Source organism: Hyla sarda, chromosome 4 (assembly GCF_029499605.1).
Source record: "Hyla sarda isolate aHylSar1 chromosome 4, aHylSar1.hap1, whole genome shotgun sequence".
Classification (NCBI taxonomy): Eukaryota; Metazoa; Chordata; class Amphibia; order Anura; family Hylidae; genus Hyla; species Hyla sarda.
In genome coordinates this window covers 247,164,110-247,188,873 of record NC_079192.1, presented here as the reverse complement: position 1 = coordinate 247,188,873, position 24,764 = coordinate 247,164,110, and the positions used below count along the sequence as shown (strand labels likewise).

Sequence of the window (24,764 nt, the reverse complement as noted above, 5' to 3'; positions counted from 1 at the left end):
ACTGCCTGTTTAGCTGAATTGAAACACAAAATCAAACAAGCACATTTCTTTTTGTTTTTGTCTTTTCTTTTCTTTTTTTTTATGTTGGTACCACCAGCTGTAAATGACATGAATTAGGTATTACGAACCACAGTAATTAGACTGTTGCAACATCCAAAAACCTTTTAGGCTTCCAGTCTGTGCTGTTAGTGTTAAGTTGTAAAGTGCAATCCTAAACTAACATTGTCTGTGCGAGCACCATAGAAACATTTGCATATCTGCATATATCTTACAACTGTACTATTTACCTCCGTGTGATAAAGCTTTGTCTACCTGAAAACACAGTCAAAGGCTACAGCTGCAAACCAAAGCCAACTCTAACAATGGCCAATAGCTCAACAACAGAAGCAGCCACTTGCCTTGGTCCGTCTTCTGTAACTTTAATTCGTACAAAGAAACCGTTCCACGAACTACCTGCTGTTTTCTGATGACCTCTGGGATCTTTTTATTTAGCCCTTCACAAAGAAACAAATAAGGAAAGTTCAATGAGAAATAAGGTTTTCTTCTCTTCTGAGGCCACTCTAAATACTATGAAGATTTAACATAAGACAAGGATGAGAACAGTCTCTCCAAGTAGAAGACTGATAGAAACCAACAAAATGTGGAAGACCAACCAACCAAAATATATATGTACTTGACAAATGCAGAATGCATATTGTTATATATAAACATTGTGTTTTATTTTTTTTAGTTCCCATACAGTCAGTTATTTTATTTTTTATTTTTGTGGTGAAAACATGTTGTTAGATTGTCTTGTACTGTATGGTCTTTATCTGTTGTGTACTATTTTTATAGTCTTAAGTTATAATAAATAATAAAAAAAAAAACGTAGGAACCAAACGTAAAAGGTCTAGTAAAGCCAAAAAAATAATTTCATATTGATTTAAAGTGAGCTAGGTAAGTTTTACACTGAAATCAAAGATATAGCAATCGTAGACCATGGTATTTATTTTCAGTCAAACCAAAGTTACATAGAATTCTGCCTCTGCTTATACGGGATATTAACACTAACAATACACTCCCCTCTGGAAACTTGCATTGACCAACTTGTCGGAATGCTGGTTTTCACACAAAATAACCCAATCCCAAAAAGTTCCAATTCTTTATTCACTATGTTGAAATAACATAGGTGTTTTCTGAAACCTAGAAACTTTACATGTTGCTTTTTATGTGCTGTGCCAAGTCTTGATAATACTTTACCCAAACCAAGGGACCTCATAACCTAATTATGGTTATTGCTTTACAAACAGATTTTGACAGAAGGTGGCTGCTAGAGCTTAACATATGTACCAGCTTCATATGATGGAGATGGTTCTTGCAAACTAAGCTCATCAGTTATTCTTTGCTGAAGTCAGCAAGAATGACTAAAAGATATACACAGTCATCTATCACGCCAAATAGAAGGACACAACAGCTTTCAAAGGGGTTTTCCCACTTACCCAAAAGGCTTTCTGAAAGCTTCTACCTCTGCACAAAACAAAATTAGACACAAAAAAGGCAGATAACATTAATTGTCAAAGTATCACAGTACCTGCTACTTTCATGGTGTTTGTCTATTGGTCATATCAGCAGAAAGCTCAGTTTTCTACCATCCGATGAACATGTCACATTACTGACAGAAAGAGTGCCCTTAATCATTATGATAAATAGGGAAAGACTATGAAAAGAGAGCAAATAGTCTTCATATGTGTGTCCACCTTGGTAGTACAAAAGGAATTAATGTGATACTTGCACCATCGCGAAAGTGGCCAAAGACGACAATGCTTAAGTATGCATACCTCAGTTACAAAACTTTGAAAGGAAGTCTCAGCCACAGAATGCATATACCTGTAGAGTTTTGCATGGGTTTTGTATAAATACAATTAAAAAATAGCTGCTTGCACATATACCAGAAAAACCTCCAAAACTGCAGTTGCTTTGAAATTAGATGTTAGGTTTTTTGGGGTTTTCTGAGATGCTTGGTCTGTATTTTGATAATTGTGCATATTATGTAAAAATGTTGGTGGACCCATAAATGACCAGACTTTTTTCTAAGAAAAATGTTGCTTTAATGCATTTCATTAATTTTTACTCCTATATCATCGCTTGCTAGTAATAGCAACCCTGCTTTCCCGCTCTGCTTTGCGTAGCTGTTGTAAGGCTTTTAACTAATGTATGTATTTATTGCTTGAACTTCTGTGCATACCTTATGAAGCATAATGTCTGACAATTAAAATGGCTCATGTATTCTTGCTTCTATCATATGATGATGATGGGGATCCATTATGTTTTGTATACAGCTAAGTTTAACTGTAGCACAAACATCTGTTTATGTATTGGTGGTATAAACCTGTTTATTTATCTTTTTGAGGTAAACAATTTTTGATACTTTTTCATTACTGTGTACTGTGTGTTCATATCTTGAATTCTCTGACGTTAGAAGTCATGGTTGAATTGTAACAGCTGTTATTTGTTCTTGTATTCATGGCTTTCACTGCTGAATAAAATAAATGGACCAAACCTAGGATTTGAAAGAAAACTGTCTACCTCTAACACCAGGGAGTTATCAGATTTTTTTTTGACATTTTCATTATTTAAAAAACAGTTGCTTAGGGTGCACTTGATGCCTACACAAAGTATAGGCTGTCATTTTATGTATGAGATTGGATACAAGCTTTAAAAAAAAAAGTTAAGAGAGACTCCACGACCAGTATTGAAAGTTAAATCAGATTCATAGGCCATAAACATTGGCTAATTTTTCAAAATGGCTGCCTTTACTATATGTAGCAAATAGGTGTCACTGAAATAGTGAGTATATAGATTTCATTCTGTATAGCTGGATTCATTGCATACTTCTTATATTTGAACATCAATTCAATTTTCTTGTGACTGTTACAAGTATTAGGTAGAATTACTTTTGAATGACTTTCTTTTGAAAACCAAGACACTTGGGGAAGCAATCATAATCATTTTACACCCACAGCTCCTTAACTCCATTCATATATAATCTCAGTTGAGGTAATTGGAAGCACAGGTAGAATATATGTCTACTGTACCAATGAAAAAAAAAATATTTAAAATAATATTTAAAATAAGTTGACATTGGTCACTTTCACTTGAAGCTGTTGCAAATGTATTCACATCCATATATAAAAAAAAAACTTGACATGCTAAAAAATTTTCATTGTCTTTTTTATTTTTATTTTTTAATAAATCTTGGGTTTCTTGTACTTGTAGGTAATATACAATGTCTTACTCTTTTGGATTGTTGGTATATTTGTTCATATAATTCAAAATCTTTCACCAATGAGATCTGGTTCGGTAAAAGGATGTACATTTTTACTATATGTATAAACAATATTTCTGAACTGTTGGATGTAAACATGTATATGAAACCATTTCATTCATTTGCCTACATTTCTGGAATAAAATAAAATATCTAATTCTTTTGACCCAATTAATATTATTACTATTATTATTATTATTATTGCAATTTTCCTTACAGTTCAGCTCACTATATTGTTTCTGTATGCCTACAAATTCTACTACATGTATTGTGTAAAGTATTTAGTACAAGAGTACTAATGTAAAAGATGTTGTAAAGAAGACCAGTGAGTCCGGTGAATGATAGTTTAGCCATTATCAGATGTCATGGTTGAGCACAAAATAAATAACATTGCTTCACTTGGATTTTATTGTTAGAATAAATGTCCCGTGTTGAGCTACATCTGTTATCGGGGTAGCTTTTTTTTTTCACCTTCACTTAAATAATTTTGCATACTATGTCATCTATGAACATGGGCGCCTGGGGCATATTAATCAAAGTAACTGAGCAAGTGGTATCACCAAGTCAGACCAACTGCTAAGCATGTGCACATGGTTTAAATCTGCTTTCATGAAGCAGAATTAAAAGAGTTCCATGTAAAGGGCATTCATTATTCTCATGTGTGTATATATATATATGTATATAAGGGCTGCAGCTAACGATCATTTTAATAATCCATTAGTTGTCGATTATTTCATCGATTAATCGGAAAAAATATCAAAATGCCAAAAAAGTACTTGAAAAATTATGTACAATGGCCATATTAAAAGTTTCTAGCATGTGATGTGACCAGGCAGCAGTAATTTTTGATATATATATATATATATATATATATATATTTTTTTTTTTTTTTACGTTTACGCAGGTTGCTGTCATTGTTAATGATCCTGTACAGAAACCAGCGTAAATTTGATACTGCCGCATGGGTAACTGTCTGAACTATTAAAATCAAATCTTAAGGATTCAATAATATTTTAATAGTTCAGACAATTTGCCATGTGACAGTATCAAATATGTAAAAAAAATATATAATTTTCCTTTTTTTTGTATAGCAATAGGAAATCTGCGAGCTAATTTTTATGGGGGAGCAGTTAATTTACTTTTTTTTTTAACTTTTCTCTTTTTATATAGCACTCCTAGACACATGTGTAGACTGCAGAGCATTGCACCCGACCCATGTCTTTAGTACAGACTCTTTAGTAATACAGACACACTAGGGTGCAAATGCTCTGCACATACCCCATGTGAATAGCAGTGTATGCACTACACACACACTGCTATACACAAAGTGGTATGTGCAGAGTGTTGCACAATATTGTCTGTACTACAAACACTTGGGTGCAATGCTCTGCACATACCCCCATGTGTATAGCAGTGTATGTACTACACACACACACTGCTATACCCAAAGTGGTATGTGCAGAGCATTGCACAATATTGTCTGTACTACAGACACTAGGGTGCAATGCTCTGCACATACCCCCCTGTGTATAGCAGTGTATGTGTAGTGCATACACTGCTATATACATGGGGGTATGTGCAGAGCATTTGCACCCTACTGTCTGCAGAAGACATGTGTATAGCAGTGAGTGTAGTACACACTATATACTAATACTAGCCCCACCAAACTTACTATTTCAGACTGTAATGACAGAGACACATGCCACCCATCTGTCACTATCTCCTTCCACATATATTCGAATTTCCACAGCCCAGCTGACAGCCGCCCCCAGCAAGCCCCACCCCCTGTCACCGGGTCACTTGCTCAGCTGTCCACTGCCGCTGGGCTTACTGATGCCCGCTAGTTGCCAGAATTGGAGAAGTAGTCCCGGAGCCAGGGCAGCTTACTGTTGGTCTCCAGCAGCTCGGTGTGCAGCTCCTGAGCTGTGAGCAGCAGCTGATCCCACAGCTCCAGCGGTATCCGCCCGGGCTCGGGGACTGGGGTCAGGTACTGTTAACTTAAAGAGGCTGTGGCAGTGTGGGATTTGCAGGACCTGCAGACACAGCGCCCTATTGCCTACACCTCCTGCTGCAGTCTCATGACTGCCGGCTCCCGACATCTTTTTGCAACGAATCGTCCGATTATTTGATAACGCGATTTGCCATCCTCAAATCCCGTTATCGAATTTTATCGATAACATTGATTAATCATTGCAGCCCTAGTCTATATATATATGTATATATATATATATATATATATATATATATATATAATTAACTAATCCTTACACATTATTTATATAATAATAATAACAACAGTCTCTTTCCGATTTGAATATGCATTTAAGCCAATATTAAATAATAATAATTATTATAATAAAATAAGATCTGTTAGGACTAATATCCATGATACCATTAATACAAAGAAACAATGGTGAAGATAAGTCCCCCTTCACAAATGTCTGGCTCTCCCATCCTGATTGAAAATGCCTGATGGAAACTAATAACAAAACTGATCCCAAAGATTCTTGAGGCAATATTTTTCTATATGATATATTAAGTTAAAGCATTTTATGTTTACCTCTACATGTTGGATCAATGTGAAAGTAGACAAGTTTAGAGTTGGTTGTATTAATCTAAGGCATAAAACAACTGGCTTGACACAACTCATGTGAACCCAGTGAAACAGTCTATGTTGCTTATATGACTTCTACATAATGATTTGATGTTAATTGTAAATGGTAAATTTTTATATCCTGGCTAAAGTTGGTAATAAAAGCCAATATTCTTTTATAATAACTTATTAATCCAACAACATATGGAGGAGGTTGGTTTGTAATATGTCTTATAAAATGTAAATACATGTAGGCTGTATTACAGCCTGTGTCTCTTATAACATACCTTGAATTGTTAAACCTATTAAGTAGACATTTTTCATAAGATAATTGTCCACTTAGTTTGGTTCACAGTTCAAGGCAACCTATTGTTTCATGCAAATAACCATTCTACAGTAGGCTAGCAAGAGGTTTAAAGAGGTACTCCCGTGGAAAACTTTTTTTTTTTTTTAGATAAACTGGTGCCAGAAAGTTAGACAGATTTGTAAATTACTTCTATTAAAAAATCATATTCCTTCCAGTACGTTTTTTGGGGCTGTATACTACAGAGGAAATGTTTTTCTTTTTGGATTTCTCTTATGTCACGACCACAGTGCTCTCTGCTGACCTCTGCTGTCCATTTATGGAACTGTCCAGAGCAGGAAAAAATCCACATAGCAAACATATGCTGCTCTGGACAGTTCCTAAAATGGACAGCAGAGGTCAGCAGAGAGCACTGTGGTTGTAGCATAAGAGAAATCGAAAAAGAAAAACATTTCCTCTGTAGTATACAGCCCCGAAAAAGTACTGGAAGGATTAAGATTTTTTAATAGAAGTAATTTACAATTCTGTTTAACTTTCTGGCACCAGTTGATTAAAAAAAAAAGTTTTCCATGGCAGTACCCCTTTAATGTGGTGTTTCTTGACATTATAACCAGAATTTTTTTTTCACTCATTATCACTTTTTTATTTCACATATCTCCAGTAACATTTCAATACATATGTAGCTAATATTAGGGGCTTATAGATTTCAACAAGCTGTGTGCATTATCTTATCCTATTTTTGAAGCTTTTTTAAAGTCCAAGGCTACATTAAACTCAACATCTAGTTATTGCAAATTATCTATCAGGGACATATTTATGGCTTGTGGTGCCCTAGGCACTTAAACTGAATGCACAACACAGATTGTTATTTTTTCATGCAGATTTGTCCTCAGTAAATAGTAACTGGCCAGGCATACCGGGAGCAATAGTCAGCCTGGGAACCATGCTCTACAGTGTACAGCACGGCTCCTCAACCTGTGGCTCTTCAGCAGTTGCAATACAATAACTCCCATCATGCCTGGAGGACCTTAGGCATTATGGCAAATGTTAGTTTTGGAACAGCTGATGAGCTACATGTTGGGGAACAATGTTCTATACACTGTATAACATTATTAAAAGCTGTTGCAAAGTATGAAAAAAGAAAAAAAACACATACACACAGTTTAAATATATATATTGAAATAAACAAAAAGGCCCCTCATTAACCCCTTTATTATGCTAGTACTGGTGTTTTTACAGTAAACAATACAATGAAAACAATATTTACCTTTTAATTTCAGTCTCTTCTGTGCTTACTACCAGCAAAAAGAAAAATAATATAAAGTAAGATAGTATTTTAAAAATATATATTTTACAAGTAATATGAAGTAACATTCAATTCTGACAAAACTAGTTTGGTCCAAACTAAACTTTTTGTTTAGGTTTGGCCAAAGCTACAAAAGGAATTTTTTGAAAAGTTCCCTTATCTGTAATCATAAATTATGACTGAAATAAATGACTATGTAAAATGTTGAGGTGGATTTTTAGACACTAGTTAAACAATTGAAAAAAGATCAATCTGTTGGCCATGAAGGTATGGCAAGACCAAGTTACAGACATCTATTCGTTCATGAATGAAATCTAGCTTGAACAGCAAACTTCATTGGAAAGTGGAGGGAAGAATAAGTGAAAGGAGCAAAATGAGAAATGGAGATGATGTATTTTTAACATCATCACACATCATCACACTTCCTGTTTCACAGTAGACAGGATCTTTAAATTAGGTGCATGGTTTATTTAAGCTGGTCTCAGTGACATATGTAAGAAGATAAAATATGTACTAGTGTTTAACAGAAAAAAAATGATGAGAACTATAGATGGACACAGCAGTCTCAGTAGTCACTTGTAGAAAAAACAGACAGCAATGATCTGAATAAAAAATGCAGTAAAATTAAGTTTAAGAAAAGCAGAGGTTTCTGAACACCAAGGTAAGGTGCCATGATATCATTACTATCTCATGTATACATTTTGGTAATGGGAGTTACATAATGCGTAATCATAGAGAAAAATTAATCAGTAGAGAAATTAGTCTAAGATTATTTTGAGTGATCTGAACATTAAGAATTCTGTATATCGGTTATATGGTCTACAGTATATTAACTGCAGTTCTAAAAAATATAGAAAACATTTATGGAGAGACATCACCTATCTAATCTGTGTACTAGATCATTTATTCATTTTTGAGGGATACAGAAGTTATTCTTTAACATGCTTATGCTTTACAAGAATTTATAGTTACAATACAAAAAAATGGCATACTCTACCAAGAACATTGGGAAAAGTTGACCACTTCTAGGAAATCAATTTGGCATAGGTCTAAAAATTGTTTCTTTATGAAACATATTAAAAGAGCATGTAATGGTTGACATTAGTCAAATTTTCAATCAAAACTTTCTGATGGTTAGGGAGTAAGCATCAAAGCATGTGGTCCTTTAAAATTCAATCACATAATTCGTTAGAAATAAGGAAATTCAGATTATAGCAATCAATCATAATTAGTTATTCTTTATTTTGTCCTTTTTATTTTTAAAATCTTTTACCTTTATTTATAGCTCATTTTTATTTTTTAATAATACAGCCTGTCATAGGCATGGTAGCCATGGAGGTCTGTGATGCTGATCAAGCCATTGCACAACCAATAACACACAAAAAATACAGCAGCATGTAAACAGTTAATAGCCTGCAACAGATATTGCTTCATGCCAGATATAAGCCGCTGTTCTGGGATGCTAAAACTAGCCACCGGGTAGCTGACTCAACTGGACTTTCTTGGGCTTCTTCACAGCAATTGTTCCTCTCTCCTTAAATATTTTGATGATTTGATAAATGGATGATTTAGGGACAATCTTTCAAGCAGCAATGCCCTTGCCTGTAAAGCTATTTTGATGTAAATCAATGATACCTGTACATTTTCTTAAAGGCAGCCATGCTTAACCCCTTAAGGACCAGGCCAATTTTGGCCTTAAGGACCAGAGCGTTTTTTTGCACATCTGACCACTTTCACTTTAAGCATTAATAACTCTGGGATGCTTTTACTTTTCATTCTTATTCCGAGATTGTTTTTTCATGACATGTTCTACTTTATGTTAGTGGTAAAACTTTGTCAATACTTGCATCCTTTCTTGGTGAAAAATTCCAAAATTTGATGAAAAAATTGAAAATGTAGCATTTTTCTAACTTTGAAGCTCTCTACTTGCAAGGAAACTAGACATTCCATATAAATTATATCTTGTTTCACAAATGCAATATGTCTACTTTATGTTTGCATCATAAAGTTGACATGTTTTTACTTTTGGAAGACATCAGAGGGCTTTTTCACAAAATGTTTCACAAAATTTCGGACCAGTTCAGGTTTGAAGTGGATTTGAAGGGCTTTCTTATTAGAAATGCCCCATAAATAACCACATTATAAAAACTGCACCCCTCAAAGTATTCAAAATGACATTCAGTAAGTGTGTTAACCCTTTAGGTGTTTCACCAGAGTAGCAGCAAAGTGAAGGAGAAAATTCCAAATTTTCATTTTTTACACTCGCATGTTCTTGTAGACCCAGTTTTTGAATTTTTACAAGGGGTAAAATGAGAAAAATCCTCTCAAAATTTGTAACCCAATTTCTCTCAAGTAAGGAAATACCTCATATGTGTATGTCAAGTGTTCGGCAGGCGCAGTAGAGGGCTCAGAAGGGAAGGAGCAACAATGGGATTTTGGAGAGTGAGTTTTTCTGAAATAGTTTTTTTGGGGCATGTCACATTTAAGAAGCCTCTATGGTGCCAGGACAGCAAAAAACACCCACACGGCATACTATTTTGGAAACTACACCACTCAAGGCACATAACAAGAGGTACAAGTGAGCCTTAAAACCCCACAAGTGTTTGACGATTTTTCCTTAAAGTTGGATGTGTAAATGAATTTTTTTCCCACTAAAATGCTGGTTTACCCCCAAATTCTACTTTTTTTTTTGCAAGGGGTAATAGGAGAAAATGCCCCCCAAAATTTGTAACCCCATCTCTTCTGAGTATGGAAATACCCCATGTGTTGACATCAAGTTCACTGCAGGCACACTACAATGCTCAGAAGAGAAGGAGTTACATTTGCAAATTTTGCTGAAATGGGGGGGGGCATGTCGCATTTAGAAAGCCCCTATGGTGCCAGAACAGCAAAAAAAAAAACACATAGAAAACTATTTTGGAAACTACACCCCTCATGGAACATAGCAAGGGGTACAGTGAGTCATAACACCCCACAGGTGTTTGATAAATGTTCATTACATTGGGATGTGAAAAGGAAATATTTGATTTTGTACACTAAAATGCTGGGGTTACCCCAAATTTTTCCTTTTCACAAGTGGTATTAGGAGAAAATGTCACCTTAAATTTGTGGCAGGGACCTAAATTGCCACGGGCGTACAGGTACGTCCTTGGTCCTTAAGTACCAGGTAGCCAGGACGTACCCATATGTCCATGTTCCTTAAGTGGTTAAAAGAAGATTTCACACACACACACACACACACACACACACACACACACCCTTATAATGCATCCCATCTGCTCTTTGAATTTACTATTTCAATATGCAAGACAGAGTGATATCAGCCTATAGTGTTGATTCAGATAAAAAAACATGAGTTGCCATTTTTTTTTTCTAATTTTTAGGGACAGAAATCCCTTCCTTACTCCAAGTCTGGCAGAATACACCAATGTCCTCTACAATCTAGTGACTATGGGGGAGATTTATCGAAACCTATGCAGTGGAAAAGTTGACCAGTTGCCCATAGAAACCATTCAGCTTGCTTCTTTCATTTTTGGAAAAGCCTCTGAAAATGAAAGGAGCCATCTGATTGGTTGCTACAAGCAGCTGGTCAACTTTTCATCTAAACATGTTTTGATAAATCTTCCCCCTTTAACTTTTGTTATTACTCTCCAGAATTGTATCCAGGCCCAATTTTAACTTTATTGAATGTCTGACAGAGAGTTCCATCGTCTCACTGCTCTTACAGTAAAAAATCCCTTTCTGTGCTGCCCTTGTTATAGATACAGTCTTCATAACAATCTAGAGTTATTGCAGATTGCCACTATAATAAAAACCAAAACTTTTGGCTATGACTGTACAAACTGTTCCAAGAATAATGAATATTCTTTTACAAGAAAAGATTTACTGGAGAGAAAAAAAAAAACAAGGAAAGTTAAGTAAATAATGGTAAACACTACATTGTACAGTCATAAAGGGGGCTGACCCACAAATGAATATTAATATACTCTGTTGGTTATGCAAAGTTTAACAATTTGTAAACTTGAATCATTAAAGTTTAAAAATCTCAGATTGTTCAGATATCTCAGATAAATCCTACCCCCCCCCCCCCCCCCCAGGTGTACATTCTAACAGGGAATTAACAGAACATCAGCATCAGGGAGTGTCATAGTAAGCATATGACAGCAGTATCTAGTGCACTTTCAAAAAAGGTTATTACAATACAGTATATATACTGTATCATCAAGAAAGGTGAAGTAAAAAAAATATATTCTTGCTAATGATTTTATCCATGTTCCTGCCTGATTGACCCTAAAGGCTCAGCTTCCAAATTTCATTCCTGCAACATGCATACAAATTGTACCGGTGTTAGATATGGAAACAGGGCTCGGTTTCCAGCTGACTGTCAATCAAGCAGGGGCGAGGATGGAAGAAGAAGAAAGGAGGTGTTCCAGCCATCAGCACATAGGATTAGAAATGCCTTTAGAGAGTAAAAACGTTCTTTTAACATTATGGGAGCTGTCTGAAGGTTTTGTGGGGTAAGATGTAGGATTATTGGTAAAAATTCAGGGTACATATGACTTTTTGATCACTTGTGGGGACCAAAAGCCAGCATTGGGCATGTGTCTTCTTTGTGGCAAGACCTCCTGTGTTACAGTGTATAGTGAATTTACTAAGGCCCCTAGTTGCAATGACAAACCAACAGCCCCCATGGGTAGGACTCCACCTATGTCTTATTCCTAAAATGTCACATTTGATATTCAGGGGTTAAACTGCCAGACTCACAGTCCTCTCTATTCCTAGATGCTGTCTACAGATGTCAGCTGTGTAAGACAGCCTGCACCCATCACATACGAAAAAGACTCTCTTCTGTGCATAGACAAGAGTTCCTATGTTATTCTCAGTTTTTGATAAACATGCTCCATGTGTGGCCATGCTGACAAACTCAAAAGTATATATTTAGAAAATAAAATATGTATAAGTAATATCGTTTCACAGTATATATATGTAAAAACACACAACACTACATTATATCTTGGAAGGTTTTGAGGCACAGACAATTGAGTAGTAAAAGGGTTAATCAGGTAACATTCACAACAGCTAAAGGAAGATGTGTGGATCTGAAATATGAGTCTGATGATATGTAACTGGAAAGTGTGCATTTAATAAAATTGAAGTCATTTACTATCATTTTATGTGCAATAATGCATCACATATTGTTTTCTAACTGCAAGTAAATCGTTGTAAGCTATCAAGCATGTATTACAACATGACATTAGGTGCAACAGCTTATTTAAATGCACATTACAGAGTCATTTTGTGTGCTGCTGTACACAACACATTATCTATTTCACTCAAATCTAGTAGGACATTAGTGATACTTGCATGGAGGTTTAGGTTTCAAATTAATTTACTTCTAGTTTATAAGCAAGTGGTGTAATATAGTTTATAAGCAAGTCATAGTCAGCTTGTGCCGAATATTACTGCTGCCAAACTTTCAAGAAGCTATTTTCCTAAAGAAATAAAAATAGAAGTTCTGTGTATTCAGTAAAACAGGGGATATAAAGAGTTGTAAAACTGGGAAAATAGCAGCTTGAAGGGGATTAAAGGGGTACTCCGCTGCTCCAGCGTTCTGAACATTATGTTTAGAACGCTCAGAGCCGGAGGCCGTTCATTAGGTCCATGTCTATGGAGGTGGTGTGGTGTAACCTCAGGAGGGGCGTGGCCCTGACATCACGACCACTGCCGTGGGAACCCCAGCGTTTGTTTAGAATGCTGGATACTGCGGAAGATCACAGGGGCCCCAGCTGCGGGACTCCTAGCAATCAGACATCTTATCCCCTATCCTTTGGATAGGGGATGAGATGTCTAGCAGAGGAGTACCCATTTAACCCCTTAAGGACACATGACGTACTGGAACGTCATGTGTCCACTCCCGATCTATAACGCGGGGCCACGGCGTGGCCCCGCGTCATAGCGGTTCGGGCCCGGCCTCTAACAACGGCCGGGACCCGTGGCTAATAGCGCGCGGCATTGATCGCTGTGCCGCGCGCTATTAACCCTTTAGACGCGGCGTTCAAAGTTGAACGCCGCGTCTAAAGTGAAACCGAAAGCATGCCGGCTAGCTCAGTGGGCTGTTCGGGATAGCCGCGGTGAAATCGCGGCATCCCGAACAGCTGACAGGACAGCGGGAGGGCCCCTACCTGCCTCCTCGCTGTCCGATCGCCGAATGACAGCTCAGTGCCTGAGATCCAGGCATGAGCAGTCATGCGGCAGAATCATCGATCACTGGTTTCTTATGAGAAACCAGTGATCAATGTAAAAGATCAGTGTGTGCAGTGTTATAGGTCCCTATGGGACCTATAACACTGCAAAAAAAAAGTGCAAAAAAAAAGTGAATAAACATCATTTAACCCCTTCCCTATTAAAAGTTTGAATCACCCCCCTTTTCCCATAAAAGAAAAAACACAGTGTAAATAAAAATAAAAATAAACATAAATGGTATCACCGCGTGCGGAAATGTCCGAATTATAAAAATATATCGTTAATTAAACCGCACGGTCAATGGCGTGCGCGCAAAAAAATTCCAAAGTCCAAAATAGTGCATTTTTGGTCACTTTCTATATCATGAAAAAATGAATAAAAAGCGATCAATAAGTCCTATCAATGCAAAAATGATACCGTTAAAAACTTCAGATCACGGCGCAAAAAATGAGCCCTCATACCGCCCCATACACGGAAAAATAAAAAAGTTATAGGGGTCAGAAGATGACAATTTTAAACGTATAAATTATTCTGCATGAAGTTATGATTTTTTCCAGAAGTGCGACAAATTCAAACCTGTATAAGTAGGGTATCATTTTAATCATATGGACCTACAGAATAAAGGTAAGGTGTCATTTTTACCGAAAAATGTACTACGTAGAAACGGAAGCCCCCAAAAGTTACAAAATGGCGTTTTTTTTTTCAATTTTGTCTCACAATGATTTTTTTTCCCGTTTCACCGTAGATTTTTGGGCACAATGACTGATGTCATTACAAAGTAGAATTGGTGGTGCAAAAAATAAGCCATCATATGGATTTTTAGGTGCAAAATTGAAAGAGTTATGATTTTTTAAAGGCAAGGAGCAAAAAACGAAAATGCAAAAACGGAAAAACCCCCGGTCCTTAAGGGGTTAAGGAAGTTAAGTCAGGGTTGTGTGGCTTTATGTGAAATCTGGTTCCTTAAAGAAAAGAACATTTTAAGAACATGTGCCCAGATTTATCGACCTGTCTGAAACCCAATAGCTTAGAGGTGGGTCTGAAAGGACTGATAAAAAACCTAAGCACAGTGTTGCTGTTGCCATCTTGGAGAGACATACAGAGCACAAAACAACTTACTATGGCACTACAGAGCCCAGCCATAGAAAGATTTCACACTACAACACAAAGCAAAGCATTATACAGTAAGCTGACCTGTATTGCTATGCCCAAAGATTCTGTAATACAGATCTCAGCAGTACCACTGCACTACTGACTGAGCCCAGTGATAGAAAGACTTCATACTACAACACAAATCAAAGCATTGTACAGTGACGGCTGGTCTGCATACTTGTGTCCAGTGATTGTGCTGCACTACAGATCCCAGCAGTGTGACTGAACTAACAAGCTCATAGAAAGACTTCACACTACAACAAGAAACAAAGCATTGTAGCAGTTCAATTGTGTTGTGGGCTGTCCTGCAGGACTGTCTAGTGATTATACACTACAGATCCCAGCAGTGTGACTGCACTATAGAGCCCAGCCATAGAAAGATTTTAAACTATACCACAAAGCAAAGGATTGTAGCAGTTCAATTATGGGGTTGGCTGACCTGCAGTACTACCCAGCAATTGTGCACTACAGATACCAGCAGATACCAGCACTTCAGATACCAATACTATTAAGCCCAGTCAGGCAATCTGTACATGGTAACACAGAGCATTCTAGCATCTTAACCTTAAGCCATTTTTCTCTTTTGCACTTTTGTTTTTTCCTCCTCCCCTTCTAAAAATCATAACCCTTTCAATTTTCCACCTACAGACCCATATGAGGGCTTGTTTTTTTGGCACCACCAATTTTACTTTGTAATGACATCAATCATTTCACCACAAAATCTATGGCAAAATGAAAATAAAAAAATGTTATACGGGGATGTGTTCGGGCTTATCTTTTGCGCCGTGATCTGTCGTTTTTATCTGTACCATTTTTTGTTTTGGTGGGATTTTTTTTATCGCTTTTTATAAAAAAAAATTAGGGTATACAAAGTGACCAAAAATACCTAATTCTGGACTTTGGTATTTTTTTAACGTATGCGCCATTGATTGTGCGGTTAATGTAACATAATATTTTTATATGTTGCCCTATAGGGTAGTGTGTAACACTATCCTTGGTCCATTTGGTCCAAGTAGAGCTCCCAGATTTTTGTTTTTTTATTATACTTTTATAGTTTAGACATTTACTCAATCAGAGATACCACATATGTTTATGTTTATCTTAGTTTTTTTAAATGGAAAAAGGGGGGTGATTCGAACTTTTATTAGGGAAGGGGTTAAATCCCTTTTATTAACTAACATTAGATTGCATACACTGTTCAATGATATGTCATAGCATTGATCAGTGTTATCTGTGCTCGACTGCTCCATCCTGGCATGCCCGACTGGAGCATTGAGGCACAGATCGCACGGCGAGGAAGCAGGTACGGGCCCTCTTTGCCGTCCTCTCAGCTGATCGGGACCGCTGAGCAGCCGGGACATGGTTTTTATCATTTTAGACGCTGCAATCAACTTTGATCACGGCAACTAAGGGGTTAATCACCATGGTCAGTGATGTCAGGTCATTAGTTATGGGTCCACCAAGCTATGATCTGTGCTCAGGTCCTGAGAGCACATAATAGAAGGGGAGCGGGACAAGGGTGTACAGGTACGCCCTTCGCCCCCAAGAGGTTAATTGTGCGGTGGGGTGTACATGATGTCCCAATTATAGTTTAGTCAGGCAGTGTGTCTGCACTACAAAGATCAATCCCACTGCACTAGTGTACCTGTTCATTGCAACATAAAGTGCTTATGATGGTCATGTTTTCCTCCTCTCTCAATTTAGGGTTAGTGGAATAAATTTGTCAGGATCAGGAGAATCAAAAAGAAACAAGTACATTAATTGCTTTGAGTTTACAACTTGCAGGCCCTTTTGCACCATTTTACTAGTATTTTCTGGGTTTAACAAAAAATAGAGTAAAACTTGATTAACTTCTTTGTGCCACTTTACCTGTATTTGTAGGTTTAACAAAAAACTGCATTTCTAGCTGTGAGAGTGAAATGTGTTCGGCAGTTTCTCCCCTACTTGATCAGTTGGTAATAAATCACCCAAAAAAAAAAAGGCTGGTGAAGGAATGAGGAAAGGGCACTCCTGCCATGTTCTCTGCTCGTAAGCATGTTGGTGGCAGTATCAACACTATGGGCATCACCAATTTGCCCAGGCCCAAAGCAGATAGCAACAACAGCCAGGCCAGGGGCCTTGTGTGTTAAGTTCAGGAAAAGGTGAGTCAGCACTCGTTCTATGCATGGTGCTCGCAGACAGATAGATCCAAATGTAGTAAATGAAATCTCAGCACTCACTTCTTGCTTGGATGCGGTAGTATTTATTCACACGATTAAGCTTACAGCAATTAGACGTGTTTCGGTGGATTGCCTTGTTCACACTAGTCTATACACACTCTGCTGTCTAAGCAATTTAAAGAGGAAGCTGCCATCCGGTTCCATGGGTAAAAAGACCTGGATTCTGGATTATCAGAATGGCTTTACAATAACAGAGCAATAGTAACTTAAGCAACATATATATGTATTGCATGTATATATTGCATATATATTTATTACATATATATGTTGCTTAAGTTACTGTAGCTCTGTTATTGTATAGCCATTCCAATAATCTGGAATCCAGGGCTTTTGACCCATGGAACTGGTTGTGAATGGCAGCTTTCTCTATAAATTAATGTATCAAGAAGAAATGTAGAGTCCTAGGCACCGCCTTCTATTAACTGTCAATTAGCCCGCTGGATGGATATTAGTGTCTGATGCAGTGTCCCAATGTCCAATAGTAATATGCAACAATTCTGGGGTGCTCACGTGGAAAATATAGTTGCAGAGATACTGTATATTCGAAGAATGAACGAAGCACTCACCAGATGCTTTGCGTTTAAAATCTTCAGGCTTTATTTCAAACATCTTCTGAAGATAAATCAAGTCGGACACGGGCAGTGCGGGAGAGCTGGAGGGTGGAGTGGCGTGGGGGGATGGGCAACGGGCCGTATCGCGCTGTGACGCGCTTCGTCAGGCCCCAGGGCCTGACGAAGCGCGTCACAGCGCGATACGGTCCGTTGCCCATCCCCCCACTCCACCCTCCAGCTCTCCCGCACTGCCCGTGTCCGACTTGATTTATCTTCGGAATACCTTTGAAATAAAGCCTGAAGATTTTAAACGCAAAGCATCTGGTGAGTGCTTCGTTCATTCTTCGAATATACAGTTTCTCTATAAATTGCTTAGACAGCAGAGTGTGTATATACTAGTGTGAACCAGGCAATCTGCCGAAACTCGTCTAATTGCTGTAAGCTTAATCGTGTGAATAAATACTACCGCATTCAAGCAAAAATTGAGTTCCGAGATTTCATTGGAATTGAAGGCCATGTGTGTTTACAAAGCCCCCATGGTGCCAGAACAATGGACCTCCCCCACATGTGACCCCATTTTGGAAACTACACCCCTACAGAATGTAATAAGGGGTGCAGTGAGCATATACACCCTACAGGTGTCTGACAGATTTTTGGAACAGTGGTCTGTGAAAAAGAAAAAAGCAATTTTTCATTTGCTCAGCCCACTGTTCCAAAGATCTATCAAACGCCAGTGGGGTGTAAATGCTCACTGCACCCCTTATTAAATTCTGTGAGGGGTGTAGTTTCCAAAATGGAGTCATATGTGGGGGGGGGTCCACTGTTCCGGCACCATGGGGGGCTTTGTAAATGCATATGGCCCCCGACTTCCATTACAAACAAATTATTTCTCCAAAAGCCCAATGGCACTCCTTCTCTTCAGAGCATTGTAGTGCTGCAGCAGAGCACTTGACGTCCACACATGGGGTATTTCCATACTCAGAAGAAATGGGGCTACAAGTTTTTGGGGGCATTTTTCCTATTACCCCTTGTAAAAATGTAAAATTTGGGGGAAAACCAGCATTTTAGTGAACATTTTTTTTTTCATTTACACATCCAACTTTAACAAAAAGTCGTCAAACACCTGTGGGGTGTTGAGGCTCACTGTACCCCTTGTTACATTCCTTGAGGGGTGTAGTTTCCACAATAGTATGCCATGTGTTTTTTTTTCTGTTATGGCACCATAGGGGCTTCCTAAATGTGACATGCTCCCCAAAACCATTTCAGCAAAATTTGCTTTCCAAAAGCCAAATGTAACTCCTTCTCTTCTGAGCATTGTAGTAAGCCAGCAGAGCACTTGAAGTCCACACATAGAGTATTTCCATACTCAGAAGAAAGGAAGTTACAAATTTAGCGGGGGGCATTATCTCCTATTACCCCTTGTAAAAATGAGAAATTTGGGGGGAAAAACAGCATTTTATTGAAAAAAAATTTCATTTACACATCCCACTTTGTCAACTTTATGATGCCAACATAAAGTAGACATATTGTATATGTGAATCAATATATTATTTATTTGGAATATCCATTTTCCTTACAAGCAGAGAGTTTCAAAGTTAGAAAAATGCTAAATACTCTAAATTTTCATGACATTTTGGGATTTTTTCACCAAGAAAGGATGCAAGTAAAAACAAAAATGGACCAATATGTTAAAGTAGAATATGTCACGAAAAAACTGTCTTGGAATCAGAATAATCGGTAAAAGCACACTCTACGCCCTACGCCTGGTCCCGGTGTTTAAAATGGGGTCACGCCGTGACCCCGCATCACACCGGGTCGGTTCTGGCTCCTAATCATAGCCAGGACCCTGGGCTAACAGCGCGCGTCATCGATCGTTGTGCTGCGCGCTGTTAACCCATCAGACGCGGCGATCAAAGTTGACCGCCGCGTCTGAAAGCGAAAGTAAACGCTTCCCGGCAGCTTAATCGGGCTGATGTTCTGATCAGCTGGGATGCAGGCGGAGGTCTCCTTACCTGTCTCCGCGGCGTCCGATTGCCGATTGATTGCTCCAAGCCTGAGCTACAGGCTTGAGCAATCAAGCCCCTATCTCACTGATCCATGCAAAGCTATGGATTTGCAGGGATCAGCATAGGAGATCAGTGTGTGCGGTGTTATAGGTCCCTATGGGAGCTATAGCACTGCAAAAAAAAAGTGAAAAAAAAGTTAACAAAGGTCATTTAAGCCCTTCCCTAATAAAAGTTTGAATCACCCCCCTTTTCCCATAAAAAAAACAGTGTAAATAAAAATAAACATATGTGGTATCGCCACATATGCGGAAATGTCCAAACTATAAAAATATATTGTTAATTAAATCTCACGGTCAATGGCATGCGCACAAAAAAAATTCCAAAGTCCAAAATAGTTTATTTTTGGTCCCTTTTTATATCATGAAAAAATGAATAAAAAGTGATCAAAAAGTCCAATCAATACAAAAATGGTACCAATAAAAACTTCAGAACACGGCGCAAAAAAATGAGCCCTCATACTGGCCCGTACGCAGAAAAATAAAAAAGTTAAAGGAGTTAGAAGATGAGAATTTTTTACATAAATTTTCCTGCATGTAGTTATGAGTTTTTTTCCGAAGTACGACAATATCCAACCTATAGAAGTAGGATATCATTTTAACCGTATGGACCTACAGAATAAAGGTAAGGTGTCATTTTTACCGAAAAATGAACTGCGTAGAAACGGAAGCCCCCAAAAGTTACAAAATGAAATTTTTTCTTCAATTTTGTCGCACAATGAATTTTTTTTCTGTTTCACCTTGGATTTTTGGGTGAAATTACTAATGTCACTGCAAAGTAGAATTGGTGGCGCAAGAAATAAGCCATCATATGGAGTTTTATGTGCAAAATTGAAAGTGTTATGATTTTTAGAAAGTGATGAAGAAAAAATTTAAATGCAAAAACGGAAAAACCCTGCGTCCTTAAGGGTTTAATGTATAAAGTGACAGTGGTTAGAATTGCAAAAAAGAGCTAAGTCCTTAAGGTGAAAAAAAGGGCTCAGTCCTAAAAGGGTTAAAAAACATTGGCCCATATTTACCCAGTAGTACCCTAAAGTATGAGAATTCCTCAACCCCCCCACTGATTTGCAATAAAAGAGCCCCTAATCTGAGGGAAAAGTTAGTCCGTGGAGTCAGCAAAAATAGAAAAACGACAGTCGGTCCTGAGAACCCAAAAAAGGGCACATACCCGTGCTTACATTGTGCCCAGTGCAGCAATGTAATCCAAGGGGAAAATCTTTACCTTCCTCATACTGGCAAGGTGGTTAAACGTAAAAAGTTCTGTACATGTGACTCAAAAAATGTAATTTACACCATCAAATGCCCGTGCAGTTTCCTATACATTAAGGGAGACCACCCAGCATATAGGAGACCGCATCAATCGCCATAAATCGTCTATTAGATGTAAAAATATCCTCTTTCTAATACCCTACCACTTTGACAGGATGTCACATAATATCAGTGACCTGAAATATCAAGTCATAGACCAGGTCAATTTACCTAGGAGAGGTGGAAATATAAAAAAAAATGCTAATACGTCAAGAAGCATATTGAATTAATAGACTCTCTACTCTGGAACCCAGAGGTCTAAACTGAGACTACAAATTATCCCAACTGTTGTAATTGATATTTGGAATGTATTATTTACAGTATTTTAACCTTCCCTTGTTTTCCTGTTGTTGTTAGAGACTGCAACACAGAGATTAGAATGATCATCCATCTACATGCAGATCATGGGACCATAGATTTGCTTACAGATTTGGAAAATAAGTCATATAACATTAAATACATATGATACATATATATGTTGCTTAAGTTACTGTTGCTCTGTTATTGTATAGCCATTCCAATAATCCGGAATCCAGGTCTTTTGAACCATGGAACCAGCTTCCTCTATAAATTGCTTAGACAGCAGAGTGTGTATAGACTAGTTTGAACAAGGCAATCTGTCGAAACATGTCTAATTGCTGTAAGCTTAATAGGTGTGAATAAATACTACATCATTCAAGCAAGAAGTGAGTGCCGAGATTTCATTTGCTACATTAGGTGCCTTGTGTGGACTGGTTGGCTCATTTGTGGTCATCTCAGGAGGAGAAAGAATCTGATTATGTGATGTTCACCCAGGTGTCAGTGGATTCCTCATCATCTACAGTTACATAGTGTGGTACAAGTGGCCTTTCTAGCCTGTCTGTTCCATCATCTCTGTCTTTGCTTTCCCCCACTAGTGCTAAGCAGAAGGATAACCACAAAGAGGAGTTGTGTTAGGACAGTTAGTGGCCGAGGAAGCAGTGGAAGCAGTAGTCGAGCATAGTATTAGTTGGACTAGTGGTTGTAAGTAGAGATGAGCAAACTTTAGAAAAATTTGATTCGGCCGATTTGCCGAATTTTTCGGAAAAAAAATAGTTTTGGCTCGAATTTATTTCTAGCCTACAGAGAGCCTCAATAGGGGTGTAGAACACTTTGCTTTTTTCTAACACGCATATGGAGTGTGCTGGGGTACTGAAATAATACTGTTATTCAGTATGACATGCAGATTACAGGCATCGCTATTAGAATCACTGTCACAGAGCAGCACAATGACAGAGCCTGGAGACGGCATCAGTATGAGTAGACCATATAGTGGCTGAATGACACAGTGTGGAGGTGTTGGCAGCATGAGGAGACCATATAGTGGATGAATAACACAGCGTGAAGGTTGTGGCAGCATGAGGAGACCATATAGTGGCTGAATGACACAGCTTGGATGTGGCTGAAGCAGGAGGAGACCATATAGTGGCTGAATGACACAGCTTGGAGGTGTTGGCAGCATGAGGAGACCATATAGTGGCAGAATGACACAGCGTGGAGGTGTTGGCAGCATGAGGAGACCATATAGTGGCAGAATGACACAGCGTGGAGGTGTTGGCAGCATTAGAGACCATATAGTTACTGAATGACACTGCCTGGAGCTGGCAGCAGCATGAGTAAATGCTAGGGCTTCACAATCCCTAAGATTAAAAGATGAATTTTGAAATTTTAATTGAAGATTTATGGTAGCTAGTGCTACGATGAAGATTTTTATGCCCAGGCCCTGCAGCATCAGTAAACCATAAATTGGCTGAATAACACAGCCTAGAGGTGGCAGAATCATGAGGAGACCCTATAGTGGCTGAATGGCACAGCCTAGAGGTGGCTGAAGCATGAGGAGACTGTATAGTGGCAGAATGGCACAGCCTGGAGGTGGCTGAAGCATGAGGAGACCATATAGTGGCTAAATGGCACAACCTGGAGTTGGCTGAAGCATGAGGAGACCATATAGTGGCTGAATGGCACAGCCTAGCAGAAGCATGTGGAGACCATTGAAATTTAGATTCAAGATTTTGAAATAATAATTTAAGATTTTGAAATTGAAATTCAGGATTTTGAAATTGAAATTTTAACTCCCGAGTTATAGTGTCCAGGGCCCAGGCATGTGAGTACAAAGGACCAAATGTAACAAGGAATCGCATGTCACATGGCGGCACAATGACAGAGCCTGGAGGTGGTATCAGTATGAGGAGACCATATAGTGGCTGAATGACTGCCTGGAGCTTGTGGCAGCATGAGGAGACCATATAATTGCTGAATCGCACAGCCTGGAGGTGGCTGAATCATGAGGAGACCATATAGTGGCTGAATGACACAGCCTGGAGGTGGATGAATCATGAGGAGACCATATAGTGGCTGAATGACACAACCTGGAGGTGGCTGAATTATGAGGAGACCATATAGTGGCTGAATGGCACAGTCTGGAGGTGGCTGAATCATGAGGAGATCATATAGTGGCTGAATGACACTGTAATGTCCATTCATTTGTTTTTGTATTTTTTCTGTTTAGGTGTGCATTCACACACCTAAGATGTTCAGAGCAGTTTTCTATTCTTCCTAGGTAGGGAATGGTTAACCCCTTCCCGACCTATGACATACCTGTACGTCATGGGTGGCAAGGTGTTCCCGACCCATGACATACAGGTACGTCATGAAAATTACTGCCGCTACTCGCGGCACCCCGCAGCGCCCGGAAAGATGGTGGCTATCACTGATAGCCAGCCATCTTACCGTGCGACCACGGGGGTTTCATCCCCCACCCCCCCCCAGCGATCGCTGCTATCAGCTGGTCAAATCTGACTAGCTGATAGCAGCGTTTCGCTATGAAAATACTTAGCAGCGCGGTGTGTGAGTCCCGATCACGGGGATCGGGACACACACCGCTCTGCTAAGTGTCCCTGACCCGTCCCCCGGCGTCACTTACCCGTCCGAGCGGTGTCCCGAGCGGTCCCGGCGGTCCCGGCGTCCTCCATGCGGTCCTGGCTGCGCTGCGTCCTGGAGGTGAGTTTCCGGCAGCAGTGCGGCATCTTCATTGGCAGCAGTGAGATCGCCGTAAAGCGATCTCACTGCTGCCTCTGAGAGTTTCAAAACTGCAACTCCCAGCATGCCCAGACAGCCTTTGGCTTTCTGGGCATGCTGGGAGTTGTAGTTTTGCAACATCTGGAGGTCCACAGTTTGCAGACCACTGTATAATGGTCTCCAATCTGTGCTCTTCCAGATGTTGCAAAACTACAAATCTCAGCATGCTTAGTCTGTCCAGGCATGCTGGGAGTTGTAGTTCTCTAACATCTGGAAGAGCACAGATTGGAGACCATTATACAGTGGTCTCCAAACTGTGGACCTCCAGATGTTGCAAAACTACAACTCCCAGCATGCCCAGACTACCCAAGCATGCTGGAAGTTGTAGTTCGGCAACATCTGATCCTTCAGATATTGCCGAACTACAACTTCCAGCATGCCTGGGCAGTCTGGGCATGCTGGGAGTTGTAGTTTTGCAACAACTGGAGGCACACTAGTTGAGAAACATTGTCCGTTTCCTACCTCAGTGCCTCCAGCTGTTGCAATTGTTGCAAAACTATAACTCCCAGCATGCACTGGCAGACCATGCATGCTGGGAGTTGTAGTTTTGCAACAGCTGGAGGCACACTGGTTTGGAAACACTAAGTTTGGTTGCAAAACACTTTGAAAGTTTATTACTTAACTTAGTG

At 38.9% G+C, this 24,764-nt stretch overlaps 1 protein-coding gene across 13 annotated transcripts in view; it reads left to right on the top strand.

Moving 5' to 3' along the window:
- The window catches only part of FOXP2 (forkhead box P2), a 250,247-nt gene extending 246,547 nt beyond the window's left edge, over positions 1–3,700 (top strand). For 9 of the 13 annotated variants that reach the window (XM_056573868.1, XM_056573875.1, XM_056573874.1 and 6 more), the window contains exon 18: positions 1–3,700. This exon is cut by the window's left edge and continues 640 nt beyond it. The gene's annotated coding sequence lies outside the window, so the exon portion shown is untranslated. The other 4 variants (XM_056573873.1, XM_056573872.1, XM_056573877.1 and 1 more) reach the window with 2 other exon arrangements.
- Positions 3,701–24,764: the final 21,064 nt, after the last annotated feature.